Source organism: Pseudonaja textilis, chromosome 2, assembly GCF_049901715.1.
Source record: "Pseudonaja textilis isolate UNSWEBS1 chromosome 2, rPseTex1.2, whole genome shotgun sequence".
In the NCBI taxonomy this organism is placed as follows: Eukaryota; Metazoa; Chordata; class Lepidosauria; order Squamata; family Elapidae; genus Pseudonaja; species Pseudonaja textilis.
The window spans coordinates 121,579,659-121,601,442 of NC_141991.1; the positions used below are offsets into that span (position 1 = coordinate 121,579,659).

The 21,784-nt window shown below is 39.0% G+C and overlaps 1 protein-coding gene across 1 annotated transcript in view; it reads left to right on the forward strand.

Annotated features, from left to right (window-relative positions):
- Positions 1-15,435: 15,435 nt before the first annotated feature.
- Positions 15,436-21,784, forward strand: part of LOC113454468 (tubulin alpha-1C chain) — a 34,742-nt gene continuing 28,393 nt past the window's right edge. The window contains exons 1-2 of the mRNA XM_087925108.1: positions 15,436-15,529; positions 16,744-16,833. The gene's annotated coding sequence lies outside the window, so the exon portion shown is untranslated. The remainder of the gene's footprint in view (positions 15,530-16,743; positions 16,834-21,784) is intronic.

A 21,784-nucleotide genomic window follows, 5' to 3' on the forward strand; every position in this document is an offset into this window, starting at 1 on the left:
GTGCAATTTTCCAGAGTAATTTACCTTGTTCACCTTACCTTGAGGTGAATAATAGGAAAATATACTTCTGATTCCATCATTATTTAGCGTACAATGTTATATTAAAGAACAGGTGTTAGGGAGCCTGAAGATTACATGCAAGAGTAAGCCATGAAGATTTCCTCCCTTTACCTTGCATCTTGACTACAAAAGGTCCCCAAACGTTTTATATATTTCAGGGTTGAAGAAAGGGAAATTAGAAATCTAAACCAGTGTTCCTTAACCTTGGAAACTTTAAGATGGATGAACTTCCAACTCCCAGCATTCTCCAGCAAGCCAAACTACATGTGCATTTGTTTTGTGTGTGTGTGAGGGACTATCTGAACAAGTTCCTGCTGTTTTCTTGGCAATAATTTGGAAGTAGTTTGTCACTGCCTACACCCTAGAGCTGAGAGAGAATGACTGACCCAGTCACTTTATGGGATTAGAACTTCTGGTGTCTAGTCTGGTGCCTTAATTACTGTAGCAAACTGGCTAACAAACCTTATACTTTTTAAATGTATAAGAATACTCTTATTAATATTGCAGCCTGGTTTCAGCCTTGGATTAGGTGTTAAACATTTCCTTCCCATTGGATTCAGTTGAAAAAGGGGGAAAATTCCACTCCTGCATTGAAAATAGTTACACCGATCTATGTGTATAAACATATCCACAGGTGTATGTATTGGTTTACTCCAATGGGCTTTGTTTGAGAATATTTGCAATACAATCTCAAGACAATATGTGTGATACATTCCCTCATACTCAGTAAAGGTAGTCCTTGGGCACTGAAAAAAGTGACTTGTGACCATTTTTCATACCACCTTTGTAGCATCCCCATGATCATGTAATCAGATACTTGGCAACCAGTTCTTACTTATGACCCAAGGCCATGTGATCACCTTTTGCGATGTTGGACAAGCAAAGTCAATGGGGAAGCCAGATTCACTTAACAACTGGGTTACTAACTTATCAACTGCAGTGATTCACTTAACAACTGTGGCAAGAAAAGTCATAAAATGGATAAAACTCATTTAACAAATGTTTCACTTAACAACATAACTTTTGGGCTCAATTGTGGTTATAAGTTGAGGACTAACTATATCTTCCAGAGATTTGAAACAGAGATATTTTGCTTGTCCCATCATTATCATGGCTTTATATTGTACATTTACTTTGCAGCTTATTGCATGTTAGTATAAGAAGCTAATATATTTTATTGCCTCAAGCAAGTAACATATACTGTACTGTTTGACATTTGCCACCAAAACCGACTTAGCTTCAACTGACAGTTGTATCTTTGTGCCTTCAAGGTACTACATATAGTCTTTAACTTATGACCATAATTGCGGAGCTCAATTACAGTTGTAACTTGAGGACCATTTGTAGGCATGCCATATATTTGAAATGTGTTTTGTATGACAAGGTAAACATAAAAACATAGATAAAATCCTAAAATCTTTATATTATTTGGATTTTATTATCTCAGATAAATATAATTTTTAAAAAACTCTCTGGAGAAATTGTTCACAACTTACTTGCAATAGTAAGCAATTATGAATAGTTAAATATATTGTTATCTGGTGTTTTCAAAACATCAGTAATTTTACTGATTCCCAAGTTTTCATACCAGTCCGTAAAACTTTTGACTGGTTAACTTTGTAACTGTGGTTGTCACTAAACCATAATTAAAGCATGGCTCTGTAGGATGGTTGAACTAGCCTCTGTCTTCTACATGGCTGCAGTCGGTGAATCTTGGAGCCTAGTAAAAACAAAACAGTTATATCATGCTTGGAGTCTGCCGATTTCTAGCTTACAATAACTACTTCACTGATGGATTGAGTTCTCCCTCTCTATCACCAAACCCTTGCATTTGTACCAGAACAAATCAAGCCCTCTGCTTGAAGGCTGGGGTGACTGGGTTGGGATGGAATGGAAACCTTTCTCCATTCCTTGCAAATGTAGTTAGAGACTCCTTCATCTAAGATATATCTTGTCCTGAGGAGAAGGGTAAGAAGTGGTTGCAAAGAGAAAGCCCTTTCAGCAGCAGAAAGACTTATGGGATAGTCCCAAGATCAGATGTTGCCTGCTTTAGAGTTAAATCGGTGCCTTCCTATCATCAAGCACAGAAGCCTCAGACTCCCAAAGGTGCTTTTTTGCAAGAGACAACTGGATTTTTTCGGGTTTTTTGAAAACATTTCACTCCACCAAGAAGCTTCTTGGAGGAGAAGTGAAATGTCCTCAAAGAAAAAAACAGAAAATCCAGTTGCCTCTGGAAAAAAGCACCTTTGGGACAACTGTGACCTGGATGGCTGAGAATCTCTGTAGATATTTAGAGAAGATTCAGAGATAGTTAGAGCCCAATTAAGTGGGCAGAATCCCCATGTGCTGCACACTACCTAGCATGGTTGCTTAAAGATGGGACAGGAATGCCATTTGGCATCCCTTTTTCACCTCGCCTTCAGGATAGGTAAACCACAGCAGCCTTCAATGCATGCAATTAGCAATGGCCAAGAGACTAAAAAAGGTAGCTTCTTTTTCAATAATTTTCTTCTGGTAGTAATTAAATAGCAGGGATTCCCTCTGAAGGGAAAAATAGCTGTTATGGGGAGCTATAGAGGAGAAGTGCCTACCGTCCCTGTCCTATTATTTCTTTTTATTTTTCTTATATGTATCCATTTCATGGACTCACAACTATGTCTGTACTTATACCTGTAATCTTATAATCGCTTGACAAAATAAACAAATAAATAAAATAAATAAGTGTGATTTGCAGGAAGAGAGATTTGTAATCTTGCCTATAACCAGCAGGAAGATTGTGCTGAGAGAAAGAGCTGTGTGGAAGATGGCTGGAGCACGTTTACACCATGGGAGGAAGTAGCTGTCAGTCTCTAATGTTCTTCTGACAATTGCAGCAATGAAAATGGAAAGAAATGCAGAGACACTGATGTTGAACTGCACTCCTCTTGATTCTAGGCCTCTGTTGTGCCAAAGGAACAAGTGGTGGCTTCCACATGTAGCAAAGAAACCATGCAGAATACCTTCAGGTGATGAGGTTCCTTATGCCAAGAGGCATTATGTTGCAAATATATGCTAATGACTAACTAACTTCTGCAGTTTGGGCAAAAATATATTACTTGCTATATTTAATGTCATGATACACAAATGCAGATTTCTTTTGTTTGCATATGAACATTGCTGACTTCTGATTCTAGATAAGGCATATATACTACTTAGCCAAATTAACAATGGCCGTATGAAACATTAAATCACAGAATCAGTTGAGTTGGAAGAAACTTCAGAGTTCACCTAGTGCAACCCCCAACTTACTAACTAAACCAACCAGCCTTTTGAAGACTATCCACGAAGCTGAACATATCACTTCTCAGGGCCACCAATCCACTGATTGACAACTCTATCAGGAAATTCCTCCTCATGTATAATTTAACTCTACTTCGCCCTGGTTTTGGTTCTACTCTCTGAGGCAACACAAAACAAGTCCTCTCCCTCCTTTATATGACAACCCTCTTGGTATCTGAAGACCGCTCACAGGTCTCCCCTCAATTTTATCTCCTGAGCAAAACACCCCAGAATCTTTACCTTCTCCTCATAGAAAAGGACTTCTTGTTGTCTTATCATTTTAGTAGATCTCTTTCTGAATTTATTCTAGCTTGTGGATGTCCCTTTTCTGACTTAAGTGCCAGAACATTTGAAAGGAGGTTTGATATAAGTAGAGTATAATATATGACCATTACTTCTCATGACCTGGAACCTATGCCCTCTCAAAAGCATTTGCTTTTTTAACAACTGTATTACACTTAGCTCCAACTTGTGATTTAGTAGAACACTTAGTCTTTTCACACATAATGCTATCAAGTCAGGTTCCACACATCTGTTGCTTTTTATTTCTTTCTCCCCTTATTTCACCTTTCTTTTCCTTAAATTTTAGCCTGCAATTTAAACCATTATGCAGGATTTAGTGCCTTATTTGACAATATACTCCTACATCAATCACATGGAATAGGTAAATTGAGCTACAGTGATTAGGCCTAAGCATTTGGTTGAGCAGGGATTTGAATTCCTGGATCTTCTTGGTTCAGATCCAGCACACTGACATCACACTAAGACAGAGACACTAAGCAGTAAATTATTTTTTTTTCATTTTTCATTTGATTTGATTTGATTTGTCAATCGCTTGCAAGATAATAGCTATAAGTATATACATAGTTATGAATACATGAAATGGGTACATATAAGAAAAATAAAAGAAACAATAGGACAGGGATGGTAGACATGTTGGTGCGCTTATGCACGCCCCCTACAGACCTCTTAGGAAAGGGGTGAGGTCAATAGTAGACAGTCTAAGGTTAAAGTTTTTGGGGTTTGGGGAAGAAACCACACAGTCAGGTAGAGTATTCCAGACATTGGCCACTCTGTTGCTGAAGTCATATTTCCTGCAATCAAGTTTGGTGCAGTTAACCTTGAGTTTGTATCTATTGTGTGCTCTTGTGTTGTTATGGTTGCAGCTGAAGTATTCATTGACGGGTAAGTCATTGCAATGTATGATTTTATATACCATACTTAGATCAGACCGAAGACGGCGTAATTGTCTGAAATGTGCAATCTACTTTATCCCAGCACTTGCCTGTTAATTGGTATTTTAATTACAGTACGATAATCCTATTTATTTGAAAGAGCTTAAAATTGATTGAATGGCAAAATGAGACATAATGAACTTAATTATCAAAAATCATTTTCATTACTTTTGATTGCTTAAAAACAAAATTTTCAACTCACCTACAGTGTGTGAACACCATCTATCTAAATTTCCCTGCTAATGGCACCCAACAGGGAATATCAGAAATCGGAAGATGGCAACAGGAATGCTATAATGAAGCCCTGCCCCTTTGGAACTTGTACTGACCTCACACATATGCAAAAACAAAACAAAACAAAACGGGCTTGTATCTTAACACTTTGGATGTCATCTTGCCAATTATGACTTCCCACTTCTTACTGAACACTGCTGCTCTCAGTCAAAGTTAGCTATGGGAATCTCAGATGAGAAACCATCTTTTTAATACCCACTCAAATCTACTTATTAAAGTTACTATGAAGTTGGGACAAAGTTTATGAACTAATTTAAAAGCCTACGATAATAGCCAGCATTATTTCCCCAAATAATGTCTTGGTTAAATCACTACCATTTGGGCTTGTTATTTGTCCTGTTCTGTTGCAGACTTTGACCATATTGAGTACACAGGCTTTTCAGAGCAAAATAAAGAACAGCAGGTGTTTTCTAAATGAGAATGACAAGCACTCTTTCCCCAAAGTAGTGCCCTCCAGAAATGTTGGCCTTACAGTATTACCAGTTCAAAATATTATTTATTCCATTTTAAATATTGTTTCCCACCCAGATTCATTTACTGAGATAGGCTGCTATGTAAATTGAATCAAATAAACCCATAAATGAATCACTAACTAATGAGAAATTGGATGCTACATTTTCAACCTGCCAACTTGGGGAAGTTGGATTGTTTCATATTTCTAGGCCAATACAAGTGCTCACTTTTTCTTAGCAAACAAACTTAAGCTAACATAGTCCCAAACATACCCATGGAGTAACCCTTAAAAAAAAATACATATCATCCCATTACTGAAGAAACCCTCCATCAAGAAACTGAATGACTTCAGACTGATTGCTCTAACATCTGGAGTTATGAAAACCTTTGAAAGGCTAATGCTGGCCCAAGTGAAAACCATCATGGATCCATTGTTAGACCCCTTGCAATTTGCCTACCGAGTAAATAGATTGACAGATGATGCTGTTAATATGACTCTGCAGTGCACTACATCCTACAACATCTTTCATCTCCAAAGACCTATGCAAGGGACCTCTTTGTAGACTTCAGCTTAGCATTCAATACCATCATTCCAGATATTCTTCTAACTAAACTAAATCAACTAGCTGTACCTGACCACACTTGTAAATGGATCATAAGCTTCCCAACAGGAAGCAGCAGTTGAAGCTAGGCAAAAATCACATCAGATACCTGTATATTTAACACAGGGGTCCCCAGGGCTGTGTGCTCTCTCCACTTCTCTCTATATACCAATGACTGCATCTCAAAAGATCCCTCTGTTAAAGTACAGAAGTCTGCAGATGATACAACAGTGATTGGTCTCATTCAAGACAATCTGCATACAGACGGGAGGTTGAACAACTAGCCTTGCGGTGCTGTCGGAACAATTTTGAACAAAACACCTCAAAACCATAGAAATGGTGGTAGATTTTAGGAGAAATCCTCTCACAATACTAGACAAACAGTATTAACAGTAGAGACCTTCACATTTCTAGATTTTATTATATCTTAAGACTTAAAATGGACATCTAACATAAAAAATGTCATCAAAACACAACAAAGTTTTTTCTGCACCAACTCAGAAAGCTCAAACTGCTCAAGCAGCTGCTGATTCAATTCTACAGAGGAATTATTGAGTCTGTCATCTACACCTCTGTAACTGTCTGATCTGGCTCTGCAACCAAACAAGACAGGCACAGACTTCAACAGATAATTAGAATTGCAGAGAATTAGAATTGCAAAAAACAATTACTACCAAACTACCTCCCATTGAGGATCTGTATACTGGGTGAGTAAAAAAGAAGGCTGTGAAAATATCTACATACCCTTCACATCCTGGACATAAATTGTTTCAACTTCTACCGTCAAAACAACACTATAGGGCACTGCATACCAGAACAACTAGACACAGGGACAGTTTTTTCCCAAATGCCATCACTCTGCTAAACAACTAATTCTCACAATACTGTCAAACTATTTATTAAAACTGTATTACTATTATTATTCTCATCCTTCCTATTACCTATCTCCTCCCACTTATGACTATAACCTTGTTGCTTGTATCTTTATGATTTATATTGTTTTGTTTCCTAGTATGATTTGATTGCTTATTATTAACCTATGAGTATCACTAAGTGTTGTATCTTCTGATTCTTGATGAATATATATTTTTTCTTTTTATGTACATTGAGAGCATATGCATCAAAGACAAATAGCTTGTGTATCCAATCACATTTGGCCAATAAAGAATTCTATATCAGAAGACAGTTCTTTCTATCAGATTTTGAACTTCTTAATTTATATCCTGCCTTTATTATTTTTACTTCAAGGCAGCAGATATATCCAACACACCTTCCTCCTCCTATTTTCCCCATAACAACAACCTTGTGAGGTGAATTGGGCTGAGAGAGAACGATCAGTCCAAGGTTTCTCAGTTGGCTTTCATGGCTAAGGCAGGGCTTGAATTCAGGGGTTTTCCTCTTTTTAGCCTGGTGTCTTAACCACCAGACCAAACTATATCTCTGTCCTACTTCACAAATTAGCAGATGCACCAACTGTATACACAGTTTCATAGCCAAGACAATCATCTTCAGCCAATATTGGATGGCTACAGGTACTGTATGCTGGATTTGTTCGCAGTACCCATGCTTTAATTTTAACTTTAAACTGCCATTTGCATTGGTGGGATACCTCACCTAATTTGAGGCTTTTCAACAGCTTCTCTTTCTGTTTATATTACCATAATGTGTCAAGAATTCTAGAGAAGTAAAAAAGCCATATTTTTGTGTTTTTTTGCATGGCCCTAGTAAATGTTATTACTCTATTATGGATGTGGGATGTGTATTTCTCATAATCTGTGGCTACCACTGTTATTTGTATTTGAGGTGTAAAACATCTGCAAGGTAAATCTAAAACTTATGTGATCTGTGAAATGGCCCTTGGGGAATTTGAGAAGTCGAGGGCCAATGGTTTTATTTTGGCCTCTGATAAGAGAAGAAACCCCTACAATACTCACCTCAGATCCCCCGACGTCTCTAGAGGTACACCCTGTGCTTCCCTAGGCCTGTCTTTTGTTTACTGTTGCTAGCAACCATGTAGTTCCCTAGCAACTGTTGTCATGATCCTCCCTGGATGCTGTTTCAGGCAACCAGGGCAAGTGTTAAAAGCACAAAGAGATAAAAATCACTTGAGGAAAAGCATGCAGGACCGTTAAGAGACCGTTTATTTCCCATAAGGGGGTGGGGAAGGACTGGCTGGGGCTTAAGAACAAGAATTGATTTTTTTTTATACCACTGTTTCTTTTGTATTTGGGCAACAAACCAAGCAGGGTGAAGTGTGTTGCCCGTTTGTTATCTTTGCTGTTTGAAGCCAAATCTGATTCCTTTTCCTTCCCAGAAAATTAACTGTTAATAGCTATTGTTCAACAGAAAACCAAAGAGAGGAATGCTGACTTGTCAAGTACCAATGCCAACATTATGAAGGAACTACCTGTTTGCTAGATATGGGCAGGTTACCAACAGCAGTTATTGGAAGATACTAAACTATGTTCCTCTTTACATGTTAATAATACAAAGTTGCAGACACTGGAGAAGTGAGGTGGTGTTAGACTGAATTTGTCATTGTTATTCACTTGTTGAGTCCTACTCAAGTACCTGGAGAGGCAGATATTGTTTGATGATATTAAAGGTATCACTACAGGATGTAAGCTATTCCAAGTAAAATTGCTCTTGTAATTAACTGATGGTGATTTATGTCAATGGTGTTCAGATGGTGCTCCAGATGTTTTGGGATTGGCATCCACAGCCTATTACTATTGATACTACCTTTTCTTTCTTTTGCCAATCAATCTAATTCCATTTGCAGGTCTTTGTGATTTTCTCATCTGCTGTATCCAGTTACTTCAACACCCACTATCTGGACTTTGTGTTTCTTATTGACAATCGTGAAGTCTGGAGTGTTATGTGGCACTTCTATTTTATCCTACATTCCTTGATATTTGTGTTAGCTGAGATGTCTGAAACAAGTATCTTGTTTGTGCAGAAGAATGCTCCATGTGTTGTGGAAAGAGTTTGATCATATGTGTAGAACATTTTGAGCAACATTTGTCCACTCTCTAAATGAGTAGTTTTCAATTCCCAAGATTTGCCAGCCACCATGCCACCATTAAACTTCTGAGAATTAAAGGAGAAACATCTAGAAGGGGCACAAGCTGGAGAATTCTGGTTCCAGAATAGTTAAGAGCATGTTGAAGATGTTTATTTTCAGTCCATGTGAACACAGGAAGAATGAAGAACCTTTTACCCTCAGTGTTGAGCCATGTCACCCTGTGCATGATTCACGGTATCCTTTAAGGAAAGAGATAACAATTAGTACCAGTAGTAGTAGTTAATATTACAAGCATGGACACATCTGACCTCAACAATCACTATCTAATTGAGCAGAACCTCCCAGATCTACAACTTCCTTAAAAAAATACATGTATTTTGAGATGTCACATAATGCCCTAAGACTTGTGACAGTTAAGGATGATAGAGCATCCAACAGGAAAAGCTGTTGTCCTATAGCAAGAACTCTGTGTTTCCTGGATACATTTGCACCAGATTAAGTTAGAGGTGGCTCAGCCTAAGAAAACTGCTTGACAATATCTGGGGATCTTATTTCAGAGGTGAAATTCAAACCGGAGACTTCCTGAATAGTGACTCAGTTTTTCAGTCACACCTGGTCCTAAAAGCATAAGGACACCAGTTTACAATTGCTTTTGGCTTGGGATGTATACATGAGACCACTGATCCATATCGTGCCTGGAATCTGTTCTACAACTTACCAAAAACAACAACAACTTCAACACAAAACAAAAGAAGAATGATGCCAAACACTGATCAGGTTCCTTAAGAAGGTACAGTACCTTCCTCCTGGTCCCATCAAGGTAACTATCAAGGACCTGTGCATTTTCATTTTCTTCTCAGCAATTTATGGGCAAGTAGGGAAGCATTTGCTATAAATCAAGGCAAACAGAAGCTTAAGAGCTTTTTCTCCTCCCCCACTAATCACATCTGCTCTTTGACCAACCTTCATTAATATTCATTAGCATAATGCTGTTTAGACAATGGATACCAAATAAGCAAATTCAGTGAAATCCAGCTGGCTTTCCATCCCTTATTACAACAAATCGTGGATTGCTGATATTTCCTGATCTTAATGTGGGAGGCTGTGATTGTTGGCTGTAGTCTAAATATTACAAGATAAATTGTCCACCCCATTGAAAAGAAAAGGCGTATCTCCCTACTGAGACTTCAATATTCTATTGTTCCCAGGTAAAGTGCCATTATCTTATATCTTACGAGACTAGGAAAAAAAACTAATATGAAAATAATTAGAAATAATTAGAGAAATAGCAAAAAGACAAAAAGAATCAGCAGAAGTGCTAATTCATGTTCTGTTATGAGCATATTGGTTAATTTTTCTCTCAGCTTTGGTGTAGCATTAAGATACTGTACTGATTTCATTGTGAATTCTGCAGTATAACCTTTTTGTTGGCTTAAACTATCATGATGAATTAAATGTTTGCAAAATTGCTCTGCCATACTACAGCTGGGCAGTAGTGTCTTAAGCCTAGTCTTGGTGTATACTGTCTGCCCAATCTCCCTGAGCAGCAATGTTATTCGGCATCAGCGGTTGCTTTTTCCTTTATTGTGACATTTTCTTCTTTTGTCTTTTCACACATCCAAATGCACACTTCAAAGTGGCATCAGATTTCCCAAATTCTCTGAAATTCTGAAACCATTCTCTCTCAAATTCATATTCCGGACAGATCCAGCCAGCCTCCTGAATAGTACTCAATAGTACATAAACATCTACCTCAGGAGCTATGGGATTTCTCATCTCGGATACTATTTTTGAAAACCATCAGTGCATTAAAACAAAAAGCACACCAATTAAGGCTTATCCAAACGTTATCCAGGTACATCAAAATAAATTAGATTATTAAATCTGACTCAGTACTCTCATTTTAGCATTATAAAGCTACGTAGTGTTTTGGTATAGAATCAATCTAATCTGACAACAGTTATTTATGTCCTGGTTATATTACATTTAAAATAGTGCAAAGGTCTTTATGTAGGGCAATCTTTGGAAAGTGTTGGGAAGTTTTAGCAGTAGAAATTGACTAGGTACATTTAGAATTTGAATAAAAATGTTAACAGGAGATACCTTAAAATGCCTCCAGGTTTAAAGGCTTGTTGGCCAACCACATAGGAATCCATGTTCTGCATTGTTTCCAGATTGTGGAACTTATTTCTTTACACCTTGCAGACACTTGACATCTCATTTCACTTCCAAAACCATCCCTTAAAATGTCTCCCAGCTCCATTTACTTTTGGAATTTAGTCTTTGATATGTAGTGCAGTGTATTATGGCTTGTGAACCAACGAAAGTTATGCAGTAGGCCATAAACCAGGGTTTATTGGTCACAATGGCTGAGTCCACTTCACACACTAAAGCAGATCAAGCTACTTTATGACTCGGTGTGGAATAAAACAAAGCTTGTTTCAGATATGCTACCCCTTGTTCTTGGCTATTGTTTTTTATGTGGATGTTCATAAATTCCTTAATAAATTGAAAGATGAAAGACTGAAATTCATAGAAAAAGAAAGGAGAGAGGAAGGAAAGGTAGAGAGGAAGGAGAGAAACAAAAATAGAGAAAGAGAAGGAAGAAAGTGTCTGTGGAGATTCTTAGTCATCCAGGTCATGGTTGTCCCAAGGGTGCTTTTTTTTTCAAAAGGCAACTAGGAGCAGGAAGAAAGAAAAAAAAGAAAGAAAAAGTCAATTTCAGGCTTTTATGATTATGACTGGTGGGCACTTTTCTTTTCTCACTTACCTAATTTACTAAAATGAAACCTAGTTAATTAGGCAGAGCTGAAAGACCCGTGAAGTTTGCATCCATGGTAGTAACACCATGGGAAAAGCAATGTTTGTAATAGAAAACCTCCTAGACACAACAGAGACCACCTTGTGCTGCAGCTGTCTGCTCTATTGCAGCAGGCATGTTTCTGTGCACTGATCCTATTAACATCAAGCATGTTGCATCCTCTGAAATACGCAAGAAATAGCCACTGCACACAGGTTTGTCAGCACCACATTTCTACCTGAAGAGGGAGCTGCAAAAGGAGAGACTATGTGTAAGAATGTGTGGCTCAAGTTAGGTTCTGGGTGAGACACCTCTAGATGCCCATGAGCCTAACCTACAGGGATGATAGTGATAGGCTTTAAACAAATATTATAATGAGACCTAAAGAAAGTGTGGACTACAGCATGGATTTTATCCTGTTAAAAATCTGGGTGTGGCTAAGAAACTTACAGCACTGGAATGACTTAACTACTCTTGATTTGCGACTTTTTCTTGGGAGAAAGGGAAGGGAAGTTTATTTTACCGAGAGACACCAGAACCTGCCTTTCCTTGGATTTATTCAAAAGGTGGGCAGCCAGCTATCTATCTGGAACAATTTAATTTAGCTTCCTGCATTGAGTAGATTACTGACTTCAATGGCCACTTCTAACTCCTGTGATTGTATGAAATCTGGTAAAATTTTGAGATTTTTGCTTTGGGAATTGTGAGAATATATTGCCTAGAACAGTAATCTCCAACCTTTCCCAATCGATGGACTGGCAGAAGTGGTGGAGGGGAGGAGAGGGGATGGTTTCACATGCATGTGAATGCATTCACAAATGTAGCATTGTAAGTACATGCTCACCCACAGGGTTGGGATTCAAATTTTTTAACAACCGGTTCTGTGGCCATGGCTTAGTTGGTGGATGTGGCTTGGTGGTCATGTGACTGGCTGGGCATGGCCAACTCAACATCACTCACATTGAGGCATGCATCTCGCATGGCCTCTTGTGACTGTGAGGATGCTGCAACAGTTGTAAGTGTGGAGAAGGGTCTAAGTCACTTTTTTCAGTGCCATTGTAACTTTGAGTGGTCACTCCACACAAGCAAAGTACCAGCAAAGGAGGGGAAGAAGAAGTTCCTGAGACAGGGAGTCCAGTCCTGCCAAGAATGTAATAAGGGTTAACGGAGAGGCAATTTCTGTAAGCAACACCAGAATGTTTCCTTCCTGCCTTCCTTACAGGATTAGGCCAGTAATTTCTTCTAACAACCGGTTCTCCAAACTGCTTAGAATGTTAACAACCGGTTCTAGCGAATAGGTGCGAACTGGTAGAATCCCACCCCTGCTCACCCATCACTTCCAAGGTCAGGTTCTGAACAGGCTGTGGCTTGGCACTAGGTGGGAGGGGATAATGACCCCCTATTGAACCAATGAGCAGACAAACTCTTTACTTAACTAGAAGACTATGTGTGAACCCAGCTAATGAGCGACTTTGAATTCTCGGCACTAAAAGATAAAACCAAAGGATTATTATTGTGAGCACTTAGTGTCATTGAAGACTCAGGTAACATACAAGTTCAATAAATTTATACACAATCTGCACATTAATGTTGGTTTAATTAGTCTGGGGTAACTGTGACTTCAGGACCTGTCAAGAATTAAACATTTCAGTTATTTGCATGACAGATACTACATACCTCAAAAATCCACATTTTCAGAATTAATTTGCCAGCGTTAGATGATTTTCACAGCAGCTATTTACATAAAAATTGTAAGTGCTTTATGTCAAAGGCAAGATGGTTCCTATATCATTTTTGCTAGAGGTTTACTTCTGGTTTCCAGAAAAAAACCCCGCTCCTTAGTGAACAATGGATTTGCTTTATAATTGACATATTTGCTTAATGACCCCTGCAAAAAAAGACTATAAAATCAGGTACAGTCCATAGTGATTTGCTTTACAATCAACACAATTTACAACCAAAATTGCCGGCTCAATTATGGTCGTTAAGGACTGGGTGTAATTAGGAATACTAAGGGGAGACCAAGACAGATGTATATATTATTTTACATATAATAGCAGCCAGGATTGTGTATGCACAGTACTGGAAATAGGAAACTATACCATCTGAGGGGACAGTAATAAAAAAAATTATGGACTGCGCAGGGACAGGCTGACTCTAGAGTTAAAAGATAGGAATGAAGCATTATTACTTAGTCTGGGATGCCTGGTATACTTGGTCAGACAATAGACATAAAAGTAATATAGTAATTGATATATGAACAGAAATGTCAGAAATGTAAATATGTTTTGAAATTGTTGAAAAATGTTTAATAAAATTTATTTTTTAAAAAAGGACTGGGTGTATATAATTTATGTATAGCGGTCAGATGCCCTGATTGTTTCCTCTCACTGCATCCATGGCAGTTAATTGTGTGTTGGGGGAAAAAAACGTTTCTCTTCATGCCTCTCAAAAGCAAAATTCAAGCAAATAACACGCAGCTCCATCAGAGAGATGCATGGATGAGTACCAGGGATGAGAGGTCTCATAATTACAGCTCTACAGTCATGCCAATATGAAAAGCACCAGGTTGTTGGTTTGGGTTTTTTTTTTTAGCAAGAATCTGAAATGGTCTTGTTTGCATTTTAAATTGCATTCAACTAATTTAGGGTTATCTATGTCTTTTTCCTCCTCAAAACGAAGAAAAACTAATTATTAGCAATACATCAGGATTTGCCTGAGCACAAAAGGAGAATTGAAGGAGAAGCGGAACCAAGAACGGACACCCGCTGGCAATATTCAGACGCGGGTCCCGCCCTCTTTCAAAGGAGCCGCCGTCTCCCCTGAGCTTCACGAAAGGCAGCCCAAAGATTGCTCCCATCGGTCAGCCGCGATGAGGGCCTGTTTGTTATTTTGGGGCCATGAGCAAAACAGATGCCAAACGCCATTTTCTTCCCCTTCACCGCAAAGGAAGAGCGGCCATCAGAAGCCATTTCCTAAAACTGCTTTCGTGGTGTGTGCGGGAGGGCAAAGCCGCGCAAGTGCGGAGTGAACCGAGCGCTTCTTTCCTTCATTTCCTTCATTTCCTCTCCCTTCACGGTCTTTCCTAGAAAGTGGTATTTCTCAATGGCAGATGGGAAAAGAAAGGCGGGGGGTGTGTGTAAATGCGCGGGGTTTTTTTTCAGCCCGGAGAAAGGGACGAGTCAGATAAGCGCCACTTCTGCAGCGAAGGGTTAGTCATTTCCTCGCAAGCATTTCGCGGCGCGCTTATTCACCGCCAGGCCCTTCTCGGCGGGAATCGAGCCAACTGCCAAAGAGGTTTGACTCTGCCCCAGATTCGGCCCTATCTCTCCTTCTGTCTCGGGGCCCTGCTCGCGAGCGCCCTCTCCCCGCATGCTGGGGAGAAGCAGGGCGTCAGCTGCTCGGCGGCTTCCGGGGGCGGCAGCGGGCAAAAAGCCTCGCCACGAAGGCAGAGAAGGCGGCGCGCCCCCTTCGCCCTCCCCCCTCCCCACTGCAGACGAGGCGGTTTTTGCAGACATCTGCAAAGCTGAGGCAGGGAGGGAGGGAGGGAAGAAAGGAAGGGGAAGAGAGCCGACTGCATTGCGGCAAAGCCTGGAATTTAGAAACGAGGAACCGGCGAGCGGAAGGGCTGGGGAATGCCTCCCTTCCCACGGGCTTTTTCCTCTTTCGCGCATACTCCATATATGCCCAAGTTGGGTCCTCTGTCTTGAGTTTCTTTTTATACGGCTCCGCTTTCAATAATGTAAGGTCCTCCGCTTGCATTTAGGAACACGCATGTGGGTGGGTGGGGTGTCAACCTGTTTTCTTGGAAGGAGGACGTATTACTTCGTTTTCTTGCTGGAATAATAGAGGCTGGGATGTATGATAAACCCTGGAGGCGTATTGTCTGCGCCGTCTGTTAAATACAAAGAGCGATGGCGTTGACGTTGACACGCCTTGCAGCACCCCCAAAGCAGGCGACATTCCCCCCCCTTTGGATTTTCTCTTTACCACACAAACCCAAGTCATAGCACGATCTAGCAGCGGCAACATTTGTTCCACTGGTAACTCTGGGATGCGGGGGGGGGTGCGACTCCCATTTGCCCGAAATTTGGGAAGGAGAGGCTCTTCCTGCTGGAGCTTCGTTTGCCCGGTGGCCTTCAATAACTGGTATATTTTATATACTATATGGCAGAATGACTATGCTGGGCGATATTAACTTGGGAGAAGTTTGCTTCTTTGATTTCCAAAATCTGCCTGAAAAAAAACAAGGGTACTGAAGGCAGTTTCAAATACACAGAAATCCCAACATTTTTCATAATTAAAAGATGTGCTAGTTAAAAATAGGTAAATAAAAAGAGCAGACAAAATAATTATGAAATGCTTATGCCATATAAATTTTAAGAGTAACACAGAGAAAATGAAAACGACCTTCTGACCTTCAGAAAATATGGCCTTTATGGGCTTGATTTGGAACTCATAACTAGTAATTGACATGAAATTGGCAGAAGCCAGTAGGGCATTATGGTTAAAATGTCAAATTAGGAGCAGGGAGACCCAGATTCTAGTACTCCCTCAGCTTAGACCTATGTTCCTCTACCTTAGCAACTTTAAAAATGTGTGGACTTGAACTCCCAAAATTTCCCAGCCTGCATTGCTCGCGTAGAATGTCAGAAATGGAAGTACACACGCATTTTAAAATTGCTAGGGATGAAAAACACTGGCTTAGAATCTCTGTGGGTCAGTTACTCTTCGGAGTTCTGCTACTTCCTGACATTGATTGTATGCAGCTGTTCCACTGCCCAATTAGGTAACATCATCCAAGTGAAATGTTGCCTATTTGACTAGTTAGATGTACTAATATTACTTACTTAGACAATGAATTATCTGCAAACAATCAAGCTCAGAGAGCAGCAGGAACTCTACAGTTCAAGTTGAGCTACAAACATTCTCTTTTATTTGTTGTTTTTTTCTCAGCCAACCTTACCTGGAAAGTATGGGGTAAAAAGCAGGAATCACACCTGTGCTGTCTGTAGAAAAGGTCCAATAGAAGCTCCTATAGAAAAGGTAGGTGGTAATAAACAATTGACCATTTCCAGACAGCTTCTGCAGTATGTGTCTGATTTTGTCAAAATTATCACTACCTGATTATGTCTGTATACCTGGCACACTAACCTAAACTGGTTAAAGGTATTTCATGCCACAGAGGCCTTTTTCCTCTAGTGAAAGAGAGAAGCAAGTTCAGTAGAAGTGTCTTTGTGGTATTTATTCCAGCATTCTGAATGTTGAGGCCCTGTCCAGATATTTTTTTTAAAAAAAAGATAATAGATTCAGAAAACCATTCCAGAATAGATTGATCACTATTTGCTTGACAGAGAAACTACAAGTAGAATCTTGTTTCTTGATTTACCCCATTAATACAGCTAGGTTGATTCAACATTTCTATTGCCTCATTTGGATCTGATAAACAGGAGAGATAAAACTCTATTGTGTATTGCAACACTTTAGCTTTTTAAAATATGTTGCTCCACAGTTATTAAATACCAAAGAAGATTCTGGAAGCCCAGTAACTACTATGGCATTCTTTTGTGCTCCGTCTAGTTATGAATGCAGCCATTATAAAGCAGTTTCCACCATATGAGGATCCAGATTGCTGGGGGCAATATGCTGATGTTGTAAACTGCCCAGAGAATTCAGTAAAGCACTGTGGAGCGGTTTTCTAAATCTAAGTGCTATTACTATTGCTATAATTCAGACGACCACTTCACTAATGATATCAGAAACTGCCAAGAAGTTCAGGAAAATCAACAGGGTTGTATTCTTTCTGATTTTCAAAGATGATGAATACTTGGCAAGTTAGGTATTAAAATCCGACTTAAACCTTAAATGAAATGGATCTTTAAACATCCATTGGGTCAGCCATTATCATTCAATTGTTTTCACTGAAAAGGGGATATTAGTGCTAGGACTATAATTATTCAGATCTATTTATTATTTTTCACTATCTCACTAAGACTTGCACTATTCCTTCTCCTAAAGGGTGAATTTGTAACTTTGTGTCCTGTTCCAGAAACAACAAAGGTAGATTTTGTCCATATAGCTATTGTATATCTTTATAGACTTTATAGTCAAAATGTAGAGAATCCTAGCCATAATGAATATGGATTTATTTGCAAGGCATCCAGCAAACATATCATCAGTAAGCTGCCCTGGGTTGATTTGATTTTTGTGCTGGAAGCTGAGTTTTCCCTTGTGTGCATTTTGATATTGCCTTACAAGCAGAACAACATCACTTCGGTTATTGCAAATTTCTGGTAACTCACAGTTCACATCTATTAATGATGACTGTGGGATAATAAGCCTGTAATATAAAACTGCATTAAGGATCCTAGGTTGTTAATGGTAAGGGAACATAAGATGAGGACAGCTAGTTCAACACTACATATTCACAAGCTAGCCAAGTTGTGAAGCCAAGTCATTTGAATCCATCATTTCCTATCACTGCATTAAATGCTTTGTTTTGTTGTTATGCATCTAGGGAGACAAAACATTAATCCTGTACTATATAACTTCTATGGGGATGTTTAGAATGCTCTATCAATACCCAGGAAGAACAGATAATGATGTTATTTGATCCTACTTCTCTTGGATATGAAACTATCTCCTGTACAGTAGCTGTGCTTTTATTGTTGCTGCAATGGAAATGTTGTAACATCTGGTACAAGTTTGGTATTTTTTTCTTTTTAGTTACGTTGTTAGGTAGCTTACCAATGGTTAATTGAAATAAAATTGATTGATTGTAAATGTCAATATATCAGAATATATTATATTCAGTATTTAACGCATTGACCTGTATTGTAGTTCTTGGGTAGGCTTTTCAGATTTTGTTCTGAAGCTCTGATCTCTCAGTGTCCCTAATCATTTGGGCATGCAAATAGATGTTACTGATGATGTTACCTAGTTGGGTAATGAAATGTCTGCAAACAAACAACAAAGCTCAGAGAGCACCAACAACTCCACAAACAGATGGAAGTTGAAATTCGGTAACAATCTTTAAAAATTATTGAGGACTCCAAAGAGTACGATTTAGGTGAATTATATTTATCAATATTTACTACATTTGAAATTAAACTGCAAAAAAATGAAATATATACTGATTTGACTTCATGAATCGCCTAAAAGGGGCTTGTGGACCGCCAGACCCCACTTAGAGAATTGGTGCCCTATACATCCTAGGCTGATGAAACAGAATGGCAGCTTCTGCCATGCTAGATTCTATAAAAATGGTAAATGCGGCAGACCCTCGTGCTTAGTGCCTGGAAAATCAGATATCTGAAAAACCTGGGTATGACAATTACATCATCTCCCCCTTTAAATTGTACAGAGCAAGGAGCATATGGCACATGTTCATTTACAACTTTGGAATAGCTTGAAGCAGCTAGTATACATATAATTATGGTACATACTGTAGCTTTTTAATAATATGTACTCCTCAGGGAACTCTTATGTTGGTCAACTCCCCACTCCAAAAAGAAGATTTTTCTTCCTATCCTACAGCTTCCATAGGGAGGAAAAAGATAGCAGCTAAGAATTAATTTCAACCTTGTGTTGCCTTTTTTAAACCCGTTATCTTGCTGAACCAGCAGTTAGAATGCATGTATGGACATCAATGATACACACGTCCTGGTTTCCATCATTTGGTCTATGCACACATGTATTCCATTTAGCCTAGGATTCTAGGAAGCTGTGATAAAACTAGCAGCAAGCTTTATAGCATGGAGAATGACTTAATTCTGTTACTCCTTTACATATTGGGATTTAACTGCTGGCTCTTTAGCACACAGTAAATGATTCTACCTGTTTCAGAAATGTAAGTTTAAGCTCCCCCAAATTCCAGTTTTGATTATGAGTAGGGGGGAACTTGCATTTAAAAATGCACCTTGAATGTCTAGCATTCAGATTAGTTGGGTGCTTAATCTGGACTTGTATCTGAATGAGTCCATTTAAAAAAACAAATGTTGCCAAAGGGTGAAAAGTTAAAAGGCAGTCTTGCAGTTCTTAGAGTACTGTAGTTCTAGAAGCCTACGGTATTTATAAAATTCTGTTCTAGCTCCATCTGCTGGAAGAAAATTAAAATTTGAAGTGATAACAGCAGTGAAGAGCTTCTGCCAAGAACTTGACATCTAATTAGTCTGCAGTCTTAATTGCTCTGGAATGACACAAGATGGCAATGGCAACATACCTATCTAGGAGGGAAACATCTTGAACTTGAGGATGTTTATCTCTGGGTACATACATTATAGGATCACAGACTAAAATTCCAGCCATGCTAAATTGAAGATAAATATCACTGATTGAGCTTGCAGTTTTACTTGGAACCCCAAATACCTTTTGGATTGCTAAGGAACAATACATGGCAGCCATTAATAACTTGAATTCTTTGTTTCTGCTTTAAATATTTATAATGTATTGTGGGAAGATATTCCTGTTCAAAGAAGTCATCCAAAAAAATAACCTGGTAATTTCCAGAAACAGCTCCCTATCAGGCTGCCTGCCAGCTGGCTGGGGAATTCATATGATGTGGTTCTAGCATATCAGGAGTTTGCAGATTGTTCTGGAGGAAAGCACTTACTAATCCAAATGCTAGAACTTATCAAAAATCCTTAATTTTGTATTGCTATGAAGCTGAAGAAATATTTAGTTGTCTATATTTTGCAAATAAATCAGTAGTGGTGCAAACACACCATTAATTTCCTTCAGATAGTATTTTCTGAAGCAAAATATTCTTAATATTTATAAAATGATAAGAGTCATCATCCTTTTATGGGCAGGTGACCTATAGGGAATGACTCTTTCAAGCTAATGTTCTTTGACATTTTTATTGCAAATGGTAAAAGAGGAACAAGTTATAGGAAGATATTACAGTTTTGTGAAGATCAGAAATACACCATTAGTACATCAGCACAATAGCTCTTCATCCAGTTTCAGTCCAGAAGATGAAATGGCACTGACCATATGTCATTGCCATTGGCAACACTGCCCCTGACCAGCAATCCTAGAGACTGAGGGAAACTAGCCCTTTGCTGTACTAGACTTGAATGGTGCCGACTCATCCTGGTCTTCTGCTCTGCAGGGGACATAGCAGAACTGTTCTCAGATCTTGATGTCTTGATGCACAACCCATGAACAACCAGCATCTAATTTACTGCCAACCCAATTCTCTCAGAGCGGAGAGGATGATTTAAAGGGTTAAAATATAAAGTACCCCCATCCCTGGTTTTCCCATAGTCATGGAAAAATGGATACTTTAATCGGCAAAACCAATGTTATTTCATCCCTTCCCACCTGGTCAGGTCAGCGGCTACTTGCTCAAGTGGCTGAAGAAAAAAGCACGAATCTAATACTGAAAAAGATTCCCTGTCCTTTTATAGCCACCTGGTCAATTGTGCTTCAGCAGAGAATTTCTCCAAAAATATCTCTTCTTAGTAACTTGCCGTTTATCTTTGTAGCATGGCCACTCTATCACAAAGGCTCTGGAATGAGCGCCTAAAAAACAGATGGGAGAAAGTAAAACTTAACACAATTTCACAGTACTGTACTTAGATTTCCTACTTTCTAGGCAGTGGAGTTTTTTGGCTGGTAATCAGAGAAAAAAGCAAGAGATCCAAGTCCTCTTTATGATCATCCGTTTGGAATGAGGAAAAACTAGGTCATCTATGGGGCTGATGTGACTTTTCCTGCTGTTTGATGCCTTGCAAGAGAGACATGTAAACTGTTGTCCTCATATTCAAACAAAAACACAGATCTCCGGCAATAAGACTCCCTAGCCTATTCAAGGTAAGCTTTCAAACACAAAAGGCAATTTGGACCAGTTTTTAGTGAGTTCTCTCATGTTGTAAAGCTGAACTCTATACATGATGGAAAGCCTGCAGCAGTTTGTTCATGACACACCTTTTCCAGATGCATCGTTCACCCACCTGCTTCAAAAGTTTAAACTTTTACTTTGTGGAATTGCGGA